The following is a 24,451-nucleotide window of genomic DNA, read 5'->3' on the forward strand; positions in this document are numbered from 1 at the left end:
GTGATTGTATGATTGTGATTGTATGATTGTGATTGTATGATTGTGAAAGTATGATTGTGATTGTATGATTGTGATTGTACGATAGTGATTGTATGATTGTGATTGTATGATTGTGATTGACTGATTGTGGTTGTGCAATTGTGATTGTACGATTGTGATTGTACGATTGTGATTGTAGGATTGTGATTGTATGACTATGATTGTATGATTGTGATTGCATGATTGTGATTGTATGATTGTGATTGCATGATTTTGAGTGTATGATTGTGATTGCATGATTGTGATTGTATGATTGTGATTGTATGATTGTGATTGTATGATTGTGATTGTATGATTGTGATTGTCTGATTGTGATTGTATGATTGTGATTGTATGATTGTGATTGTATGATTGTGATTGTATGATTGTGATTGTATGATTGTGATTGTATGATTGCGATTGCATGTTTGTGATTGTATGATTGTGATTACATGATTTTGAATGTATGATTGTGATTGTACGATTGTGATTGTATGATTGTGATTGTATGATTGTGATTGTATGATTGTGATTGTATGATTGCGATAGTATGATTGTGATTGTATGATTGTGATTGTATGATTGTGATTGTATGATTGTGATTGTATGATTGTGATTGTATGATTGTGATTGTATGATTGTGATTGTATGATTGTGATTGTATGATTATGATTGTATGATTGTGATTGTATGATTGTATTTGGATGATTGTATTTGGGAGATTGTATTTGGGATATTGTAATTGTATGATTGCGATCGTATGATTGTGATTGTATGATTGTGATGTATGATTGTAATTGCATGATTATGATTGTATGATTGTGATTGTATGATTGTGATTGTATGATTCTGATTGTATGATTGTGTATGTATGATTGTGATTGTATGATTGTATTTGGGAGATTGTATTTGGGATATTGTAATTGTATGATTGCGATTGTATGATTGTGATTGTATGATTGTGATGTATGATTGTAATTGTATGATTATGATTGTATGATTGTGATTGTATGATTGTGATGGTATGTTTGTGATTGTATGATTGCGATCGTATGATTGTGATTGTATGATTATGATTGTACGATTGTGATTGTATGATTGCGATTGTATGATTGTGATTGTATGATTAAGTTTGTATTTTTGTGATTTTATGATTGTGATTGTATGATTGTGATTGTATGATTGTGATTGTATGATTGTGATTGTATGATTGCGATTGTATGAATGCGATTGTATGATTGTGATTGCATAATTGTGATTGTATGATTGTGATTGTATGATTGTGATTGTCTGATTGTGGTTGTATGATTGTGATTGTATGATTGAGATTGTATGATTGTGATTGTATGATTGCGATTGTATGATTGCGATTGTATGATTGCGATTGTATGATTGCGATTGTATGATTGTGATTGTATGATTGTGATTGTATGATTGTGATTGTATGATTGTGATTGTATGATTGTGAAAGTATGATTGTGATTGTATGATTATGATTGTATGATTGTGGTTGTGCGATTGTGATTGTACGATTGTGATTGTATGATTGTGATTGCATGATTATGATTGTATGATTGTGATTGCATGATTGTGATTGTACGATTGTGATTGCATGATTTTGAATGTATGATTGTGATTGTATGATTGTGATTGTATGATTGTGATTGTATGATTGTGATTGTATGATTGTGATTGTATGATTGTGATTGTATGATTGTGATTGTATGATTGTGATTGTATGATTATGATTGTATGATTGTGATTGTATGATTGTATTTGGGTGATTGTATTTGGGAGATTGTATTTGGGAGATTGTAATTGTATGATTGCGATTGTATGATTGTGATTGTATGATTGCGATTGTATGAATGCGATTGTATGATTGTGATTGTATGATTGTGATTGTATGATTATGATTGTATGATTGTGATTGTATGATTGTATTTGGGTGATTGTATTTGGGAGATTGTATTTGGGATATTGTAATTGTATGATTGCGATCGTATGATTGTGATTGTATGTTTGTGATGTATGATTGTAATTGTATGATTATGATTGTATGATTGTGATTGCATGATTGTGATTGTATGACTGTGATTGTATGATTGTGATTGTATGATTGTGATTGTATGATTGTGAAAGTATGATTGCGATTGTATGATTGTGATTGTATGATTGTGATTGTATGATTGTGATTGTATGATTGTGATGACTGATTGTGGTTGTGCGATTGTGATTGTACGATTGTGATTGTACGATTGTGATTGTAGGATTGTGATTGTATGATTATGATTGTATGATTGTGGTTGCATGATTGTGATTGTATGATTGTGATTGCATGATTTTGAGTGTATGATTGTGATAGCATGATTGTGATTGTATGATTGTGATTGTATGATTGTGAAAGTATGATTGTGATTGTATGATTGTGATTGTATGATTGTGATTGTATGATTGTGATTGTATGATTGTGATTGTATGATTGTGATTGACTGATTGTGGTTGTGCGATTGTGATTGTACGATTGTGATTGTACGATTGTGATTGTACGATTGTGATTGTAGGATTGTGATTGTATGATTATGATTGTATGATTGTGATTGTATGATTGTGATTGTATGAGTGTGATTGCATGATTTTGAATGTATGATTGTGATTGTATGATTGCGATTGTATGATTGTGATTGTATGATTGTGATTGTATGATTGTGATTGTATGATTGTGATTGTATGATTGTGATTGCATGATTTTGAATGTATGATTGTGATTGTATGATTGTGATTGTATGATTGTGATTGTATGATTGTGATTGTATGATTGTGATTGTATGATTGTGATTGTATGATTGTGATTGTATGATTGTGATTGTATGATTGTGATTGTCTGATTGTGATAGTATGATTGTGATTGTATGATTGTGATTGTATGATTGTGATTGTATGATTGTAATTGTATGATTATGATTGTATGATTGTGATTGTGTGATTGTGATTGTATGATTGTATTTGGGAGATTGTATTTGGGATATTGTAATTGTATGATTGCGATTGTATGATTGTGATTGTATGATTGTGATTGTATGATTGTGATTGTATGATTGTGATTGTATGATTGTATTTGGGAGATTGTATTTGGGATATTGTAATTGTATGATTGCGATTGTATGATTGTGATTGTATGATTGTGATTGTATGATTGTGATTGTATGATTGTGATTGTATGATTGTATTTGGGAGATTGTATTTGGGATATTGTAATTGTATGATTGCGATTGTATGATTGTGATTGTATGAGTGTGATGTATGATTGTAATTGTATGATTATGATTGTATGATTGTGATTGTATGATTGAGATTGTATGATTGTGATTGTATGCTTGCGATTGTATGATTGTGATTGTATGATTGTGATTCTTTGATTGTGATTGTATGATTGTGATTGTATGATTTTGATTGTATGATTGTGATTGTATGATTGTGATTGTATGATTGTGATTGTATGATTGTGATAGTATGATTGTGATTGCATGATTGTGATTGTATGACTGTGATTGTATGATTGTGATTGTATGATTGTGATTGTATGATTGCGATTGCATGATTGTGATTGTATGATTGTGATTGCATGATTTTGAATGTATGATTGTGATTGTACGATTGTGATTGTATGATTGTGATTGTAAGATTGTGATTGTATGATTGTGATTGTATGATTGTGATTGTATGATTGTGATTGTATGATTGTGATAGTATGATTGTGATTGTATGATTGTGATTGTATGATTGTGATTGTATGATTGTGATTGTATGATTGTATTTGGGAGATTGTATTTGGGAGATTGTATTTGGGAGATTGTATTTGGGAGATTGTAATTGTATGATTGCGACTGTATGATTGTGATTGTATGATTGCGATTGTATGATTGTGATTGTATGATTGTGATTGTATGATTGTGATTGTATGATTGTGATTGTATGATTGTGATTGTATGATTGTGATAGTATGATTGTGACTGTATGATTGTGATTGTATGATTGTGTATGTATGATTGTGATTGTATGATTGTATTTGGGAGATTGTATTTGGGATATTGTAATTGTATGATTGCGATTGTATGATTGTGATTGTATGATTGTGATGTATGATTGTAATTGTATGATTATGATTGTATGATTGTGATTGTATAATTGTGATGGTATGTTTGTGATTGTATGATTGCGATCGTATGATTGTGATTGTATGATTGTGATTGTATGATTGTGATTGTATGATTGCGATTGTATGATTGTGATTGTATGATTAAGTTTGTATTTTTGTGATTTTATGATTGTGATTGTATGATTGTGATTGTATGATTGTGATTGTATGATTGCGATTGTATGAATGCGATTGTATGATTGTGATTGCATAATTGTGATTGTATGATTGTGATTGTATGATTGTGATTGCCTGATTGTGGTTGTATGATTGTGATTGTATGATTGAGGTTGTATGATTGTGATTGTATGATTGCGATTGTATGATTGCGATTGTATGATTGTGATTGTATGATTGTGATTGTATGATTGTGATTGTATGATTGTGATTGTATGATTGTGATTGTATGATTGTGATAGTATGATTGTGATTGTATGATTGTGATGTATGATTGTAATTGTATGATTATGATTGTATGATTGTGATTGTGTGATTGTGATTGTATGATTGTATTTGGGAGATTGTATTTGGGATATTGTAATTGTATGATTGCGATTGTATGATTGTGATTGCATGATTGTGATTGTATGATTGTGATTGTATGATTGTATTTGCGAGATTGTATTTGGGATACTGTAATTGTATGATTGCGATTGTATGATTGCGATTGTATGATTGCGATTGTATGATTGTGATGTATGATTGTAATTGTATGATTATGATTGTATGATTGTGATTGTATGATTGTGATGGTATGATTGTGATTGTATGATTGCGATCGTATGATTGTGATTGTATGATTATGATTGTATGATTGTGATTGTATGATTGTGACTGTATGATTGTGATTGTATGATTAAGTTTGTATTTTTGTGATTTTATGATTGTGATTGTATGATTGTGATTGTATGATTGTGATTGTATGATTACGATTGTATGAATGCGATTGTATGATTGTGATTGCATAATTGTGATTGTATGATTGCGATTGTATGATTGTGATTGTATGATTGTGATGTCTGATTGTAATTGTATGATTATGATTGTATGATTGTGATTGTATGATTGTGATTGTATGATTGTATTTGGGAGATTGTATTTGGGATATTGTAATTGTATGATTGCGATTGTATGATTGTGATTGTATGATTGTGATTGTATGATTGTGATTGTATGATTGTATTTGGGAGATTGTATTTGGGATATTGTAATTGTATGATTGCGATTGTGTGATTGTGATTGTATGAGTGTGATGTATGATTGTAATTGTATGATTATGATTGTATGATTGTGATTGTATGATTGAGATTGTATGATTGTGATTGTATGCTTGCGATTGTATGATTGTGATTGTATGATTGTGAGTCTTTGATTGTGATTGTATGATTGTGATTGTATGATTTTGATTGTATGATTGTGATTGTATGATTGTGATTGTATGATTGTGATTGTATGATTGTGATAGTATGATTGTGATTGCATGATTGTGATTGTATGACTGTGATTGTATGATTGTGATTGTATGATTGTGATTGTATGATTGTGAAAGTATGATTGTGATTGTATGATTGTGATTGTATGATAGTGATTGTATGATTGTGATTGTATGATTGTGAATGACTGATTGTGGTTGTGCAATTGTGATTGTACGATTGTGATTGTACGATTGTGATTGTAGGATTGTGATTGTATGACTATGATTGTATGATTGTGATTGCATGATTGTGATTGTATGATTGTGATTGCATGATTTTGAGTGTATGATTGTGATTGCATGATTGTGATTGTATGATTGTGATTGTATGGTTGTGATTGTATGATTGTGATTGTATGATTGTGATTGTCTGATTGTGATTGTATGATTGTGATTGTATGATTGTGATTGTATGATTGTGATTGTATGATTGTGATTGTATGATTGCGATTGCATGATTGTGATTGTATGATTGTGATTGCATGATTTTGAATGTATGATTGTGATTGTACGATTGTGATTGTATGATTGTGGTTGTGCGATTGTGATTGTACGATTGTGATTGTATGATTGTGATTGCATGATTATGATTGTATGATTGTGATTGCATGATTGTGATTGTATGATTGTGATTGCATGATTTTGAATGTATGATTGTGATTGTATGATTGTGACTGTATGATTGTGATAGTATGATTGTGATTGCATGATTGTGATTGTATGACTGTGATTGTATGATTGTGATTGTATGATTGTGATTGTATGATTGCGATTGCATGATTGTGATTGTATGATTGTGATTGCATGATTTTGAATGTATGATTGTGATTGTACGATTGTGATTGTATGATTGTGATTGTAAGATTGTGATTGTATGATTGTGATTGTATGATTGTGATTGTATGATTGTGATTGTATGATTGTGATAGTATGATTGTGATTGTATGATTGTGATTGTATGATTGTGATTGTATGATTGTGATTGTATGATTGTATTTGGGAGATTGTATTTGGGAGATTGTATTTGGGAGATTGTATTTGGGAGATTGTAATTGTATGATTGCGACTGTATGATTGTGATTGTATGATTGCGATTGTATGATTGTGATTGTATGATTGTGATTGTATGATTGTGATTGTATGATTGTGATTGTATGATTGTGATTGTATGATTGTGATAGTATGATTGTGACTGTATGATTGTGATTGTATGATTGTGTATGTATGATTGTGATTGTATGATTGTATTTGGGAGATTGTATTTGGGATATTGTAATTGTATGATTGCGATTGTATGATTGTGATTGTATGATTGTGATGTATGATTGTAATTGTATGATTATGATTGTATGATTGTGATTGTATAATTGTGATGGTATGTTTGTGATTGTATGATTGCGATCGTATGATTGTGATTGTATGATTGTGATTGTATGATTGTGATTGTATGATTGCGATTGTATGATTGTGATTGTATGATTAAGTTTGTATTTTTGTGATTTTATGATTGTGATTGTATGATTGTGATTGTATGATTGTGATTGTATGATTGCGATTGTATGAATGCGATTGTATGATTGTGATTGCATAATTGTGATTGTATGATTGTGATTGTATGATTGTGATTGCCTGATTGTGGTTGTATGATTGTGATTGTATGATTGAGGTTGTATGATTGTGATTGTATGATTGCGATTGTATGATTGCGATTGTATGATTGTGATTGTATGATTGTGATTGTATGATTGTGATTGTATGATTATGATTGTATGATTGTGATTGTATGATTGTGAAAGTATGATTGTGATTCTATGATTATGATTGTATGATTGTGGTTGTGCGATTGTGATTGTACGATTGTGATTGTATGATTGTGATTGCATGATTATGATTGTATGATTGTGATTGCATGATTGTGATTGTATGATTGTGATTGCATGATTTTGAATGTATGATTGTGATTGTATGATTGTGATTGTATGATTGTGATTGTATGATTGTGATTGTATGATTGTGATTGTATGATTGTGATTGTATGATTATGATTGTATGATTGTGATTGTATGATTGTATTTGGGTGATTGTATTTGGGAGATTGTATTTGGGAGATTGTAATTGTATGATTGCGATTGTATGATTGTGATTGTATGATTGCGATTGTATGAATGCGATTGTATGATTGTGATTGTATGATTGTGATTGTATGATTGTGATTGTATGATTGTGATTGTATGATTGTGATTGTATGATTGTGATTGTATGATTGTGATTGTATGATTGTGATTGTATGATTATGATTGTATGATTGTGATTGTATGATTGTATTTGGGTGATTGTATTTGGGAGATTGTATTTGGGATATTGTAATTGTATGATTGCGATCGTATGATTGTGATTGTATGTTTGTGATGTATGATTGTAATTGTATGATTATGATTGTATGTTTGTGATTGCATGATTGTGATTGTATGACTGTGATTGTATGATTGTGATTGTATGATTGTGATTGTATGATTGTGATTGTATGATTGTGAAAGTATGATTGTGATTGTATGATTGTGATTGTATGATTGTGATTGTATGATTGTGATTGTATGATTGTGATTGTATGATTGTGATGACTGATTGTGGTTGTGCGATTGTGATTGTACGATTGTGATTGTACGATTGTGATTGTAGGATTGTGATTGTATGATTATGATTGTATGATTGTGGTTGCATGATTGTGATTGTATGATTGTGATTGCATGATTTTGAGTGTATGATTGTGATTGCATGATTGTGATTGTATGATTGTGATTGTATGATTGTGATTGTATGATTGTGATTGTATGATTGTGATTGTCTGATTGTGATTGTATGATTGTGATTGTATGATTGTGATTGTATGATTGTGAAAGTATGATTGTGATTGTATGATTGTGATTGTATGATTGTGATTGTATGATTGTGATTGACTGATTGTGGTTGTGCGATTGTGATTGTACGATTGTGATTGTACGATTGTGATTGTACGATTGTGATTGTAGGATTGTGATTGTATGATTATGATTGTATGATTGTGATTGTATGATTGTGATTGTATGAGTGTGATTGTATGAATATGATTGTATGATTGTGATTGTATGATTGTGATTGTATGATTGTGATTGTCTGATTGTGATAGTATGATTGTGATTGTATGATTGTGATTGTATGATTGTGATTGTATGATTGTGATTGTATGATTGTATTTGGGAGATTGTATTTGGGAGATTGTATTTGGGAGATTGTAATTGTATGATTGCGACTGTATGATTGTGATTGTATGATTGCGATTGTATGATTGTGATTGTATGATTGTGATGTATGATTGTAATTGTATGATTATGATTGTATGTATGTGATTGTATGGTTGTGATTGTATGATTGTGATTGTATGATTGTGATTGTATGATTGTGATTGTATGATTGTGATTGTATGATTGTGATTGTATGATTGTGATAGTATGATTGTGATTGTATGATTGTGATGTATGATTGTAATTGTATGATTATGATTGTATGATTGTGATTGTGTGATTGTGATTGTATGATTGTATTTGGGAGATTGTATTTGGGATATTGTAATTGTATGATTGCGATTGTATGATTGTGATTGCATGATTGTGATTGTATGATTGTGATTGTATGATTGTATTTGCGAGATTGTATTTGGGATACTGTAATTGTATGATTGCGATTGTATGATTGCGATTGTATGATTGCGATTGTATGATTGTGATGTATGATTGTAATTGTATGATTATGATTGTATGATTGTGATTGTATGATTGTGATGGTATGATTGTGATTGTATGATTGCGATCGTATGATTGTGATTGTATGATTATGATTGTATGATTGTGATTGTATGATTGTGACTGTATGATTGTGATTGTATGATTAAGTTTGTATTTTTGTGATTTTATGATTGTGATTGTATGATTGTGATTGTATGATTGTGATTGTATGATTACGATTGTATGAATGCGATTGTATGATTGTGATTGCATAATTGTGATTGTATGATTGCGATTGTATGATTGTGATTGTATGATTGTGATGTCTGATTGTAATTGTATGATTATGATTGTATGATTGTGATTGTATGATTGTGATTGTATGATTGTATTTGGGAGATTGTATTTGGGATATTGTAATTGTATGATTGCGATTGTATGATTGTGATTGTATGATTGTGATTGTATGATTGTGATTGTATGATTGTATTTGGGAGATTGTATTTGGGATATTGTAATTGTATGATTGCGATTGTGTGATTGTGATTGTATGAGTGTGATGTATGATTGTAATTGTATGATTATGATTGTATGATTGTGATTGTATGATTGAGATTGTATGATTGTGATTGTATGCTTGCGATTGTATGATTGTGATTGTATGATTGTGAGTCTTTGATTGTGATTGTATGATTGTGATTGTATGATTTTGATTGTATGATTGTGATTGTATGATTGTGATTGTATGATTGTGATTGTATGATTGTGATAGTATGATTGTGATTGCATGATTGTGATTGTATGACTGTGATTGTATGATTGTGATTGTATGATTGTGATTGTATGATTGTGAAAGTATGATTGTGATTGTATGATTGTGATTGTATGATAGTGATTGTATGATTGTGATTGTATGATTGTGAATGACTGATTGTGGTTGTGCAATTGTGATTGTACGATTGTGATTGTACGATTGTGATTGTAGGATTGTGATTGTATGACTATGATTGTATGATTGTGATTGCATGATTGTGATTGTATGATTGTGATTGCATGATTTTGAGTGTATGATTGTGATTGCATGATTGTGATTGTATGATTGTGATTGTATGGTTGTGATTGTATGATTGTGATTGTATGATTGTGATTGTCTGATTGTGATTGTATGATTGTGATTGTATGATTGTGATTGTATGATTGTGATTGTATGATTGTGATTGTATGATTGCGATTGCATGATTGTGATTGTATGATTGTGATTGCATGATTTTGAATGTATGATTGTGATTGTACGATTGTGATTGTATGATTGTGGTTGTGCGATTGTGATTGTACGATTGTGATTGTATGATTGTGATTGCATGATTATGATTGTATGATTGTGATTGCATGATTGTGATTGTATGATTGTGATTGCATGATTTTGAATGTATGATTGTGATTGTATGATTGTGATTGTATGATTGTGATTGTATGATTGTGATTGTATGATTGTGATTGTATGATTGTGATTGTATGATTGTGATTGTATGATTGTGATTGTATGATTGTGATTGTATGATTGTGATTGTATGATTATGATTGTATGATTGTGATTGTATGATTGTATTTGGGTGATTGTATTTGGGAGATTGTATTTGGGAGATTGTAATTGTATGATTGCGATTGTATGATTGTGATTGTATGATTGCGATTGTATGAATGCGATTGTATGATTGTGATTGTATGATTGTGATTGTATGATTGTGATTGTATGATTGTGATTGTATGATTGTGATTGTATGATTGTGATTGTATGATTGTGATTGTATGATTATGATTGTATGATTGTGATTGTATGATTGTATTTGGGTGATTGTATTTGGGAGATTGTATTTGGGATATTGTAATTGTATGATTGCGATCGTATGATTGTGATTGTATGTTTGTGATGTATGATTGTAATTGTATGATTATGATTGTATGATTGTGATTGTATGATTGAGATTGTATGATTGTGATTGTATGCTTGCGATTGTGTGATTGTGATTGTATGATTGTGATTGTATGATTGTGATAGTATGATTGTGATTGTATGATTATGATTGTATGATTGTGATTGTATGATTGAGATTGTATGATTGTGATTGTATGCTTGCGATTGTGTGATTGTGATTGTATGATTGTGATTGTATGATTGTGATTGTCTGATTGTGGTTGTATGATTGTGATTGTATGATTGTGGTTGTATGATTCTGATTGTATGATTGTGATTGTATGATTGAGATTGTATGATTGTGATAGTACGATTGTGATTGTATGATTGTGATTGTATGATTGTGATTGTATGATTGTGATTGTATGAATGTATTTGGGAGATTGTATTTGGGAGATTGTATTTGGGAGATTTATTTGGGAGATTGTAATTGTATGATTGCGATTGTATGATTGCGATTGTATGATTGTGATTGTATGATTGTGATGTATGATTGTAATTGTATGATTATGATTGTATGATTGTGATTGTATGAATGTGATTGTATGATTGTATCTGGGAGATTGTATTTGGGAGATTGTATTTGGGAGATTGTAATTGTATGATTGCGATTGTATGATTGTGATTGTATGATTGCGATTGTATGATTGTGATTGTATGATTGTGATGTATGATTGTAATTGTATGATTATGATTGTATGATTCTGATTGTATGATTGTGATGGTATGATTGTGATTGTATGATTGCGATCGTATGATTGTGATTGCATGATTATGATTGTATGATTGTGATTGTATGATTGCGATTGTATGATTGTGATTGTATGATTATGATTGTATTTTTGTGATTGTATGATTGTGATTGTATGATTGTGATTGTATGATTGTGATTGTATGATTGTGATTGTATGATTGTGATTGTATGATTGTGATTGTATGATTGTAATTGTCTGATTGTGGTTGTGCGATTGTGATTGTACGATTGTGATTGTACGATTGTGATTGTATGATTGTGATTGCATGATTATGATTGTATGATTGTGATTGCATGATTGTGATTGTATGATTGTGATTGCATGATTTTGAATGTATGATTGTGATTGTATGATTGTGATTGTATGATTGTGATTGTATGATTGTGATAGTATGATTATGATTGTATGATTGTGATTGTATGATTGTATTTGGGTGATTGTATTTGGGAGATTGTATTTGGGAGATTGTAATTGTATGATTGCGATTGTATGATTGTGATTGTATGATTGCGATTGTATGAATGCGATTGTATGATTGTGATTGTATGATTGTGATTGTATGATTGTGATTGTATGATTGTGATTGTATGATTGTATTTGGGAGATTGTATTTGGGATATTGTAATTGTATGATTGCGATTGTATGATTGTGATTGTATGATTGTGATGTATGATTGTAATTGTATGATTATGATTGTATGATTGTGATTGTATGATTGAGATTGTATGATTGTGATTGTATGCTTGCGATTGTATGAATGTGATTGTATGATTGTGATTGTATGATTGTGAATGTACGATTGTGATTGTATGATTGTGATTGTATGATTGTGATAGTATGATTGTGATTGTATGACTGTGATTGTATGACTGTGATTGTATGATTGTGATTGTATGATTGTGATTTTATGATTGTGAAAGTATGATTGTGATTGTATGATTGTGATTGTATGATTGTGATTGTATGATTGTGATTGTATGATTGTATTTGGGATATTGTAATTGTATGATTGCGATTGTATGATTGTGTTTGTATGATTGTGATTGTATGATTGTGATAGTATGATTGTGAACGTATGATTGTGATTGTATGATTGTGATTGTATGATTGTGATGTATGATTGTAATTGTATGATTATGATTGTATTATTGTGATTGTATGATTGTGATTGAATGATTGAGATTGTACGATTGTGATTGTATGCTTGCGATTGTATGATTGTGATTGTATGATTGTGATTGTATGATTGTGATTGTATGATTGTGATTATATGATTGTGATTGTATGATTGTGATTGTATGATTGTGATAGTATGATTGTGATTATATGATTGTTATTGTATGACTGTTATTGTATGATTGTGATTGTATGATTGTGATAGTATGATTGTGAAAGTATGATTGTGATTGTATGATTGTGATTGTATGATTGTGATTGTATGATTGTGATTGTATGATTGTGATTGTCTGATTGTGGTTGTGCGATTGTGATTGCACGATTGTGATTGTACGATTGTGATAGTATGATTGTGATTGTATGATTGTGATAGTATGATTGTGATTGTATGATTGTGATTGTATGGCTGTGATTGTATGATTGTGATAGTATGATTGTGATTGTATGACTGTGATTGTATGACTGTGATTGTATGATTGTGATTGTATGATTGTGATTTTATGATTGTGAAAGTATGATTGTGATTGTATGATTGTGATTGTATGATTGTCATTGTATGATTGTGATTGTATGATTGTATTTGGGATATTGTAATTGTATGATTGCGATTGTATGATTGTGATGTATGATTGTAATTGTATGATTATGATTGTATTATTGTGATTGTATGATTGTGATTGTATGATTGAGATTGTACGATTGTGATTGTATGCTTGCGATTGTATGATTGTGATTGTATGATTGTGATTCTTTGATTGTGATTGTATGATTGTGATTGTATGATTGTGATTGTATGATTGTGATTATATGATTGTGATTGTATGATTGTGATTGTATGATTGTGATAGTATGATTGTGATTATATGATTGTTATTGTATGACTGTGATTGTATGATTGTGATTGTATGATGGTGATAGTATGATTGTGAAAGTATGATTGTGATTGTATGATTGTGATTGTATGATTGTGATTGTATGATTGTGATTGTCTGATTGTGGTTGTGCGATTGTGATTGCACGATTGTGATTGTACGATTGTGATAGTATGATTGTGATTGTATGATTGTGATAGAATGATTGTGATTGTATGATTGTGGTTGTATGATTGTGATTGTATGAGTGTGATTGTCTGATTGTGGTTGTGCGATTGTGATCGTACGATTGTGATTGTACGATTGTTATTGAATGATTGTGATTTTATGATTCTGATTGTATGATTGTGATTGCATGATTGTGATTGTATGATTGTGATTGCATGATTTTGAATGTATGATTGCGATTGTATGATTGTGGTTGTATGATTGTGATTGTATGATTGTGATTGTATGATTATGATTGCATGATTGTGATTGTATGATTGTGATTGTATGATTGTGATTGTATGATTGTGATTGTATGATTGTATGTGGGAGATTGTATTTGGGAGATTGTATTTGGGAGATTGTAATTGTATGATTGCGATTGTATGATTGTGATTGTATGATTGCGATTGTATGATTGTGATTGTAGGATTGTGATGTATGATTGTAATTGTGTGATTATGATTGTGTGATTGTGATTTTATGATTGTGATTGTATGATTGTATTTGGGAGATTGTAGTTGGGAGATTGTATTTGGGAGATTGTATTTGGGAGATTGTATTTGGGAGATTGTAATTGTATGATTGCGATTGTATGATTGTGATTGTATGATTCTGATTGTATGATTGTGATTGCATGATTGTGATTGTATGATTGTGATTGCATGATTTTGAATGTATGATTGTGATTGTATGATTGTGATTGTACGATTGTGATTGTATGATTATGATTGTATGATTGCGATTGTATGAATGCGATTGTATGAATGCGATTGTATGATTGCGATTGTATGATTGTGATTGTATGAATGTGATTGTATGATTGTGATTGTATGATTGTGATTGTATGATTGTGATTGTATGATTGTGATTGTATGATTGTGATTGCATGATTGTGATTGTATGATTGTGATTGTATGATTGTGATTGTATGATTATGATTGTATGATTGTGATTGTATGATTGTATTTGGGTGATTGTATTTGGGAGATTGTATTTGGGAGATTGTAATTGTATGATTGCGATTGTATGATTGTGATTGTATGATTGCGGTTGTATGAATGCGATTGTATGATTGTGATTGTATGATTGTGATTGCATGATTGTGATTGTATGATTGTGATTGTATGATTGTGATTGTATGATTGTGATTGTATGATTGTATTTGGGAGATTGTATTTGGGATATTGTAATTGTATGATTGCGATTGTATGATTGTGATTGTATGATTGTGATGTATGATTGTAATTGTATGATTATGATTGTATGATTGTGATTGTATGATTGTGATTGTATGATTGTATCTGGGAGATTGTATTTGGGAGATTGTATTTGGGAGATTGTAATTGTATGATTGCGATTGTATGATTGTGATTGTATGATTGCGATTGTATGATTGTGATTGTATGATTCTGATTGTATGATTGTGATTGCATGATTGTGATTGTATGATTGTGATTGCATGATTTTGAATGTATGATTGTGATTGTATGATTGTGATTGTACGATTGTGATTGTATGATTATGATTGTATGATTGCGATTGTATGAATGCGATTGTATGAATGCGATTGTATGATTGTGATTGCATAATTGTGATTGTATGATTGTGATTGTATGATTGTGATTGTATGATTGTGATTGTCTGATTGTGGTTGTATGATTGTGATTGTATGATTGAGATTGTATGATTGTGATTTTATGATTGCGATTGTATGATTGCGATTGTATGATTGTGATTGTATGATTGTAATTGTATGATTGCGATTGTATGATTGTGATTGTATGATTGCGATTGTATGAATGCGATTGTATGATTGTGATTGTATGATTGTGATTGTATGATTGTGATTGTATGATTGTGATTGTATGATTGCGATTGTATGATTGTGATTGTATGATTGTGATTGTATGATTGTGGTAGTATGATTGCAATTGTATGATTGTGATTGTATGATTGTGATTGTGTGATTATGATTGTATGATTGTGATTGTATGATTGTATTTGGGTGATTGTATTTGGGAGATTGTATTTGGGATATTGTAATTGTATGATTGCGATTGTATGATTGTGATTGTATGATTGTGATGTATGATTGTAATTGTATGATTATGATTGTATGATTGTGATTGTATGATTGAGATTGTATGATTGTGATTGTATGATTGTGATTGTATGATTGTGATTGTATGATTGTGAATGTACGATTGTGATTGTGTGATTGTGATTGTATGATTGCGATAGTATGATTGTGATTGTATGATTGTGATGTATGATTGTAATTGTATGATTATGATTGTATGATTGTGATTGTATGATTGAGATTGTATGATTGTGATTGTATGCTTGCGATTGTATGATTGTGATTGTATGATTGTATTTGGGAGATTGTATTTGGGATATTGTAATTGTATGATTGCGATTGTATGATTGTGATTGTATGATTGTGATGTATGATTCTAATTGTATGATTATGATTGTATGATTGTGATTGTATGATTGAGATTGTATGATTGTGATTGTATGCTTGCGATTGTATGATTGTGATTGTATGATTGTGATTCCTTGATTGTGATTGTATGATTGTGATTGTATGATTGTGATTCCTTGATTGTGATTGTATGATTGTGATTGTATGATTGTGATTGTATGATTGTGATAGTATGATTGTGATTATATGATTGTTATTGTATGATTGTTATTGTATGACTGTGATTGTATGATTGTGATTGTATGATTGTGATAGTATGATTGTGAAAGTATGATTGTGATTGTATGATTGTGATTGTATGATTGTGATTGTATGATTGTGATTGTATGATTGTGATTGTCTGATTGTGGTTGTGCGATTGTGATTGTACGATTGTCATTGTACGATTGTGATTGTATGATTGTATTTGGGATATTGTAATTGTATGATTGCGATTGTATGATTGTGATGTATGATTGTAATTGTATGATTATGATTGTATTATTGTGATTGTATGATTGTGATTGTATGATTGAGATTGTACGATTGTGATTGTATGCTTGCGATTGTATGATTGTGATTGTATGATTGTGATTCTTTGATTGTGATTGTATGATTGTGATTGTATGATTGTGATTGTATGATTGTGATTATATGATTGTGATTGTATGATTGTGATTGTATGATTGTGATAGTATGATTGTGATTATATGATTGTTATTGTATGACTGTGATTGTATGATTGTGATTGTATGATGGTGATAGTATGATTGTGAAAGTATGATTGTGATTGTATGATTGTGATTGTATGATTGTGATTGTATGATTGTGATTGTCTGATTGTGGTTGTGCGATTGTGATTGCACGATTGTGATTGTACGATTGTGATAGTATGATTGTGATTGTATGATTGTGATAGAATGATTGTGATTGTATGATTGTGGTTGTATGATTGTGATTGTATGAGTGTGATTGTCTGATTGTGGTTGTGCGATTGTGATCGTACGATTGTGATTGTACGATTGTTATTGAATGATTGTGATTTTATGATTCTGATTGTATGATTGTGATTGCATGATTGTGATTGTATGATTGTGATTGCATGATTTTGAATGTATGATTGCGATTGTATGATTGTGGTTGTATGATTGTGATTGTATGATTGTGATTGTATGATTATGATTGCATGATTGTGATTGTATGATTGTGATTGTATGATTGTGATTGTATGATTGTGATTGTATGATTGTATGTGGGAGATTGTATTTGGGAGATTGTATTTGGGAGATTGTAATTGTATGATTGCGATTGTATGATTGTGATTGTATGATTGCGATTGTATGATTGTGATTGTAGGATTGTGATGTATGATTGTAATTGTGTGATTATGATTGTGTGATTGTGATTTTATGATTGTGATTGTATGATTGTATTTGGGAGATTGTAGTTGGGAGATTGTATTTGGGAGATTGTATTTGGGAGATTGTATTTGGGAGATTGTAATTGTATGATTGCGATTGTATGATTGTGATTGTATGATTCTGATTGTATGATTGTGATTGCATGATTGTGATTGTATGATTGTGATTGCATGATTTTGAATGTATGATTGTGATTGTATGATTGTGATTGTACGATTGTGATTGTATGATTATGATTGTATGATTGCGATTGTATGAATGCGATTGTATGAATGCGATTGTATGATTGCGATTGTATGATTGTGATTGTATGAATGTGATTGTATGATTGTGATTGTATGATTGTGATTGTATGATTGTGATTGTATGATTGTGATTGTATGATTGTGATTGCATGATTGTGATTGTATGATTGTGATTGTATGATTGTGATTGTATGATTATGATTGTATGATTGTGATTGTATGATTGTATTTGGGTGATTGTATTTGGGAGATTGTATTTGGGAGATTGTAATTGTATGATTGCGATTGTATGATTGTGATTGTATGATTGCGGTTGTATGAATGCGATTGTATGATTGTGATTGTATGATTGTGATTGCATGATTGTGATTGTATGATTGTGATTGTATGATTGTGATTGTATGATTGTGATTGTATGATTGTATTTGGGAGATTGTATTTGGGATATTGTAATTGTATGATTGCGATTGTATGATTGTGATTGTATGATTGTGATGTATGATTGTAATTGTATGATTATGATTGTATGATTGTGATTGTATGATTGTGATTGTATGATTGTATCTGGGAGATTGTATTTGGGAGATTGTATTTGGGAGATTGTAATTGTATGATTGCGATTGTATGATTGTGATTGTATGATTGCGATTGTATGATTGTGATTGTATGATTCTGATTGTATGATTGTGATTGCATGATTGTGATTGTATGATTGTGATTGCATGATTTTGAATGTATGATTGTGATTGTATGATTGTGATTGTACGATTGTGATTGTATGATTATGATTGTATGATTGCGATTGTATGAATGCGATTGTATGAATGCGATTGTATGATTGTGATTGCATAATTGTGATTGTATGATTGTGATTGTATGATTGTGATTGTATGATTGTGATTGTCTGATTGTGGTTGTATGATTGTGATTGTATGATTGAGATTGTATGATTGTGATTTTATGATTGCGATTGTATGATTGCGATTGTATGATTGTGATTGTATGATTGTAATTGTATGATTGCGATTGTATGATTGTGATTGTATGATTGCGATTGTATGAATGCGATTGTATGATTGTGATTGTATGATTGTGATTGTATGATTGTGATTGTATGATTGTGATTGTATGATTGCGATTGTATGATTGTGATTGTATGATTGTGATTGTATGATTGTGGTAGTATGATTGCAATTGTATGATTGTGATTGTATGATTGTGATTGTGTGATTATGATTGTATGATTGTGATTGTATGATTGTATTTGGGTGATTGTATTTGGGAGATTGTATTTGGGATATTGTAATTGTATGATTGCGATTGTATGATTGTGATTGTATGATTGTGATGTATGATTGTAATTGTATGATTATGATTGTATGATTGTGATTGTATGATTGAGATTGTATGATTGTGATTGTATGATTGTGATTGTATGATTGTGATTGTATGATTGTGAATGTACGATTGTGATTGTGTGATTGTGATTGTATGATTGCGATAGTATGATTGTGATTGTATGATTGTGATGTATGATTGTAATTGTATGATTATGATTGTATGATTGTGATTGTATGATTGAGATTGTATGATTGTGATTGTATGCTTGCGATTGTATGATTGTGATTGTATGATTGTATTTGGGAGATTGTATTTGGGATATTGTAATTGTATGATTGCGATTGTATGATTGTGATTGTATGATTGTGATGTATGATTCTAATTGTATGATTATGATTGTATGATTGTGATTGTATGATTGAGATTGTATGATTGTGATTGTATGCTTGCGATTGTATGATTGTGATTGTATGATTGTGATTCCTTGATTGTGATTGTATGATTGTGATTGTATGATTGTGATTCCTTGATTGTGATTGTATGATTGTGATTGTATGATTGTGATTGTATGATTGTGATAGTATGATTGTGATTATATGATTGTTATTGTATGATTGTTATTGTATGACTGTGATTGTATGATTGTGATTGTATGATTGTGATAGTATGATTGTGAAAGTATGATTGTGATTGTATGATTGTGATTGTATGATTGTGATTGTATGATTGTGATTGTATGATTGTGATTGTCTGATTGTGGTTGTGCGATTGTGATTGTACGATTGTCATTGTACGATTGTGATTGTAGGATTGTGATTGTATGATTGTGATTGTATGATTGTGATTGTATGATTGTGATTGTATGATTGTGATTGTATGATTGTGATTGTATGATTGTGATTGTATGATTGTGATTCCTTGATTGTGATTGTATGATTGTGATTGTATGATTGTGATTCCTTGATTGTAATTGTATGATTATGATTGTATGATTGTGATTGCATGATTTTGAATGTATGATTGTGATTGTATGATTGTGATTGTACGATTGTGATTGTATGATTATGATTGTATGATTGCGATTGTATGAATGCGATTGTATGAATGCGATTGTATGATTGTGATTGCATAATTGTGATTGTATGATTGTGATTGTATGATTGTGATGGTATGATTGCGGTTGTATGAATGCGATTGTATGATTGTGATTGTATGATTGTGATTGCATGATTGTGATTGTATGATTGCGATTGTATGATTGTGATTGTATGATTGTGATGTATGATTGTAATTGTATGATTATGATTGTATGATTGTGATTGTATGAATGTGATTGTATGATGGTATCTGGGAGATTGTATTTGGGAGATTGTATTTGGGAGATTGTAATTGTATGATTACGATTGTATGATTGTGATTGTATGATTGCGATTGTATGATTGTGATTGTATGATTGTGATGTATGATTGTAATTGTATGATTATGATTGTATGATTCTGATTGTATGATTGTGATGGTATGATTGTGATTGTATGATTGCGATCGTATGATTGTGATTGCATGATTATGATTGTATGATTGTGATTGTATGATTGTGATTGTATGATTATGATTGTATTTTTGTGATTGTATGATTGTGATTGTATGATTGTGATTGTATGATTGCGATTGTATGATTGTGATGGTATGAATGTGATTGTATGATTGTGATTGTATGATTGTGATTGTATGATTGTGATTGTATGATTGTGATTGTATGATTGTGATTGCATGATTGTGATTGTATGATTGTGATTGTATGATTGTGATTGTATGATTATGATTGTATGATTGTGATTGTATGATTGTATTTGGGTGATTGTATTTGGGAGATTGTATTTGGGAGATTGTAATTGTATGATTGCGATTGTATGATTGTGATTGTATGATTGCGGTTGTATGAATGCGATTGTATGATTGTGATTGTATGATTGTGATTGCATGATTGTGATTGTATGATTGTGATTGTATGATTGTGATTGTATGATTGTGATTGTATGATTGCATTTGGGAGATTGTATTTGGGATATTGTAATTGTATGATTGCGATTGTATGATTGCGATTGTATGATTGTGATGTATGATTGTAATTGTATGATTATGATTGTATGATTGTGATTGTATGATTGTGATTGTATGATTGTATCTGGGAGATTGTATTTGGGAGATTGTATTTGGGAGATTGTAATTGTATGATTGCGATTGTATGATTGTGATTGTATGATTGCGATTGTATGATTGTGATTGTATGATTCTGATTGTATGATTGTGATTGCATGATTGTGATTGTATGATTGTGATTGCATGATTGTGAATGTATGATTGTGATTGTATGATTGTGATTGTACGATTGTGATTGTATGATTATGATTGTATGATTGCGATTGTATGAATGCGATTGTATGAATGCGATTGTATGATTGTGATTGCATAATTGTGATTGTATGATTGTGATTGTATGATTGTGATTGTATGATTGTGATTGTCTGATTGTGGTTGTATGATTGTGATTGTATGATTGAGATTGTATGATTGTGATTTTATGATTGCGATTGTATGATTGCGATTGTATGATTGTGATTGTATGATTGTAATTGTATGATTGCGATTGTATGATTGTGATTGTATGATTGCGATTGTATGAATGCGATTGTATGATTGTGATTGTATGATTGTGATTGTATGATTGTGATTGTATGATTGTGATTGTATGATTGCGATTGTATGATTGTGATTGTATGATTGTGATTGTATGATTGTGGTAGTATGATTGCAATTGTATGATTGTGATTGTATGATTGTGATTGTGTGATTATGATTGTATGATTGTGATTGTATGATTGTATTTGGGTGATTGTATTTGGGAGATTGTATTTGGGATATTGTAATTGTATGATTGCGATTGTATGATTGTGATGTATGATTGTAATTGTATGATTATGATTGTATGATTGTGATTGTATGATTGAGATTGTATGATTGTGATTGTATGATTGTGATTGTATGATTGTGATTGTATGATTGTGAATGTACGATTGTGATTGTGTGATTGTGATTGTATGATTGCGATAGTATGATTGTGATTGTATGATTGTGATGTATGATTGTAATTGTATGATTATGATTGTATGATTGTGATTGTATGATTGAGATTGTATGATTGTGATTGTATGCTTGCGATTGTATGATTGTGATTGTATGATTGTATTTGGGAGATTGTATTTGGGATATTGTAATTGTATGATTGCGATTGTATGATTGTGATTGTATGATTGTGATGTATGATTCTAATTGTATGATTATGATTGTATGATTGTGATTGTATGATTGAGATTGTATGATTGTGATTGTATGCTTGCGATTGTATGATTGTGATTGTATGATTGTGATTCCTTGATTGTGATTGTATGATTGTGATTGTATGATTGTGATTCCTTGATTGTGATTGTATGATTGTGATTGTATGATTGTGATTGTATGATTGTGATAGTATGATTGTGATTATATGATTGTTATTGTATGATTGTTATTGTATGACTGTGATTGTATGATTGTGATTGTATGATTGTGATAGTATGATTGTGAAAGTATGATTGTGATTGTATGATTGTGATTGTATGATTGTGATTGTATGATTGTGATTGTATGATTGTGATTGTCTGATTGTGGTTGTGCGATTGTGATTGTACGATTGTCATTGTACGATTGTGATTGTAGGATTGTGATTGTATGATTGTGATTGTATGATTGTGATTGTATGATTGTGATTGTATGATTGTGATTGTATGATTGTGATTGTATGATTGTGATTCCTTGATTGTGATTGTATGATTGTGATTCCTTGATTGTAATTGTATGATTATGATTGTATGATTGTGATTGCATGATTTTGAATGTATGATTGTGATTGTATGATTGTGATTGTACGATTGTGATTGTATGATTATGATTGTATGATTGCGATTGTATGAATGCGATTGTATGAATGCGATTGTATGATTGTGATTGCATAATTGTGATTGTATGATTGTGATTGTATGATTGTGATGGTATGATTGCGGTTGTATGAATGCGATTGTATGATTGTGATTGTATGATTGTGATTGCATGATTGTGATTGTATGATTGCGATTGTATGATTGTGATTGTATGATTGTAATGTATGATTGTAATTTTATGATTATGATTGTATGATTGTGATTGTATGAATGTGATTGTATGATGGTATCTGGGAGATTGTATTTGGGAGATTGTATTTGGGAGATTGTAATTGTATGATTACGATTGTATGATTGTGATTGTAAGATTGCGATTGTATGATTGTGATTGTATGATTGTGATTGTATGATTGTGATGTATGATTGTGATTATATGATTGTTATTGTATGATTGTTATTGTATGATTGCGATTGTATGATTGTGATTGTATGATTGTGATGTATGATTGTGATAGTATGATTGTGATTGTATGATTGTGATTGTATGATTGTGATAGTAT

This window comes from Megachile rotundata, unplaced genomic scaffold (genome assembly GCF_050947335.1).
Source record: "Megachile rotundata isolate GNS110a unplaced genomic scaffold, iyMegRotu1 scaffold0022, whole genome shotgun sequence".
Taxonomy (NCBI): Eukaryota; Metazoa; Arthropoda; class Insecta; order Hymenoptera; family Megachilidae; genus Megachile; species Megachile rotundata.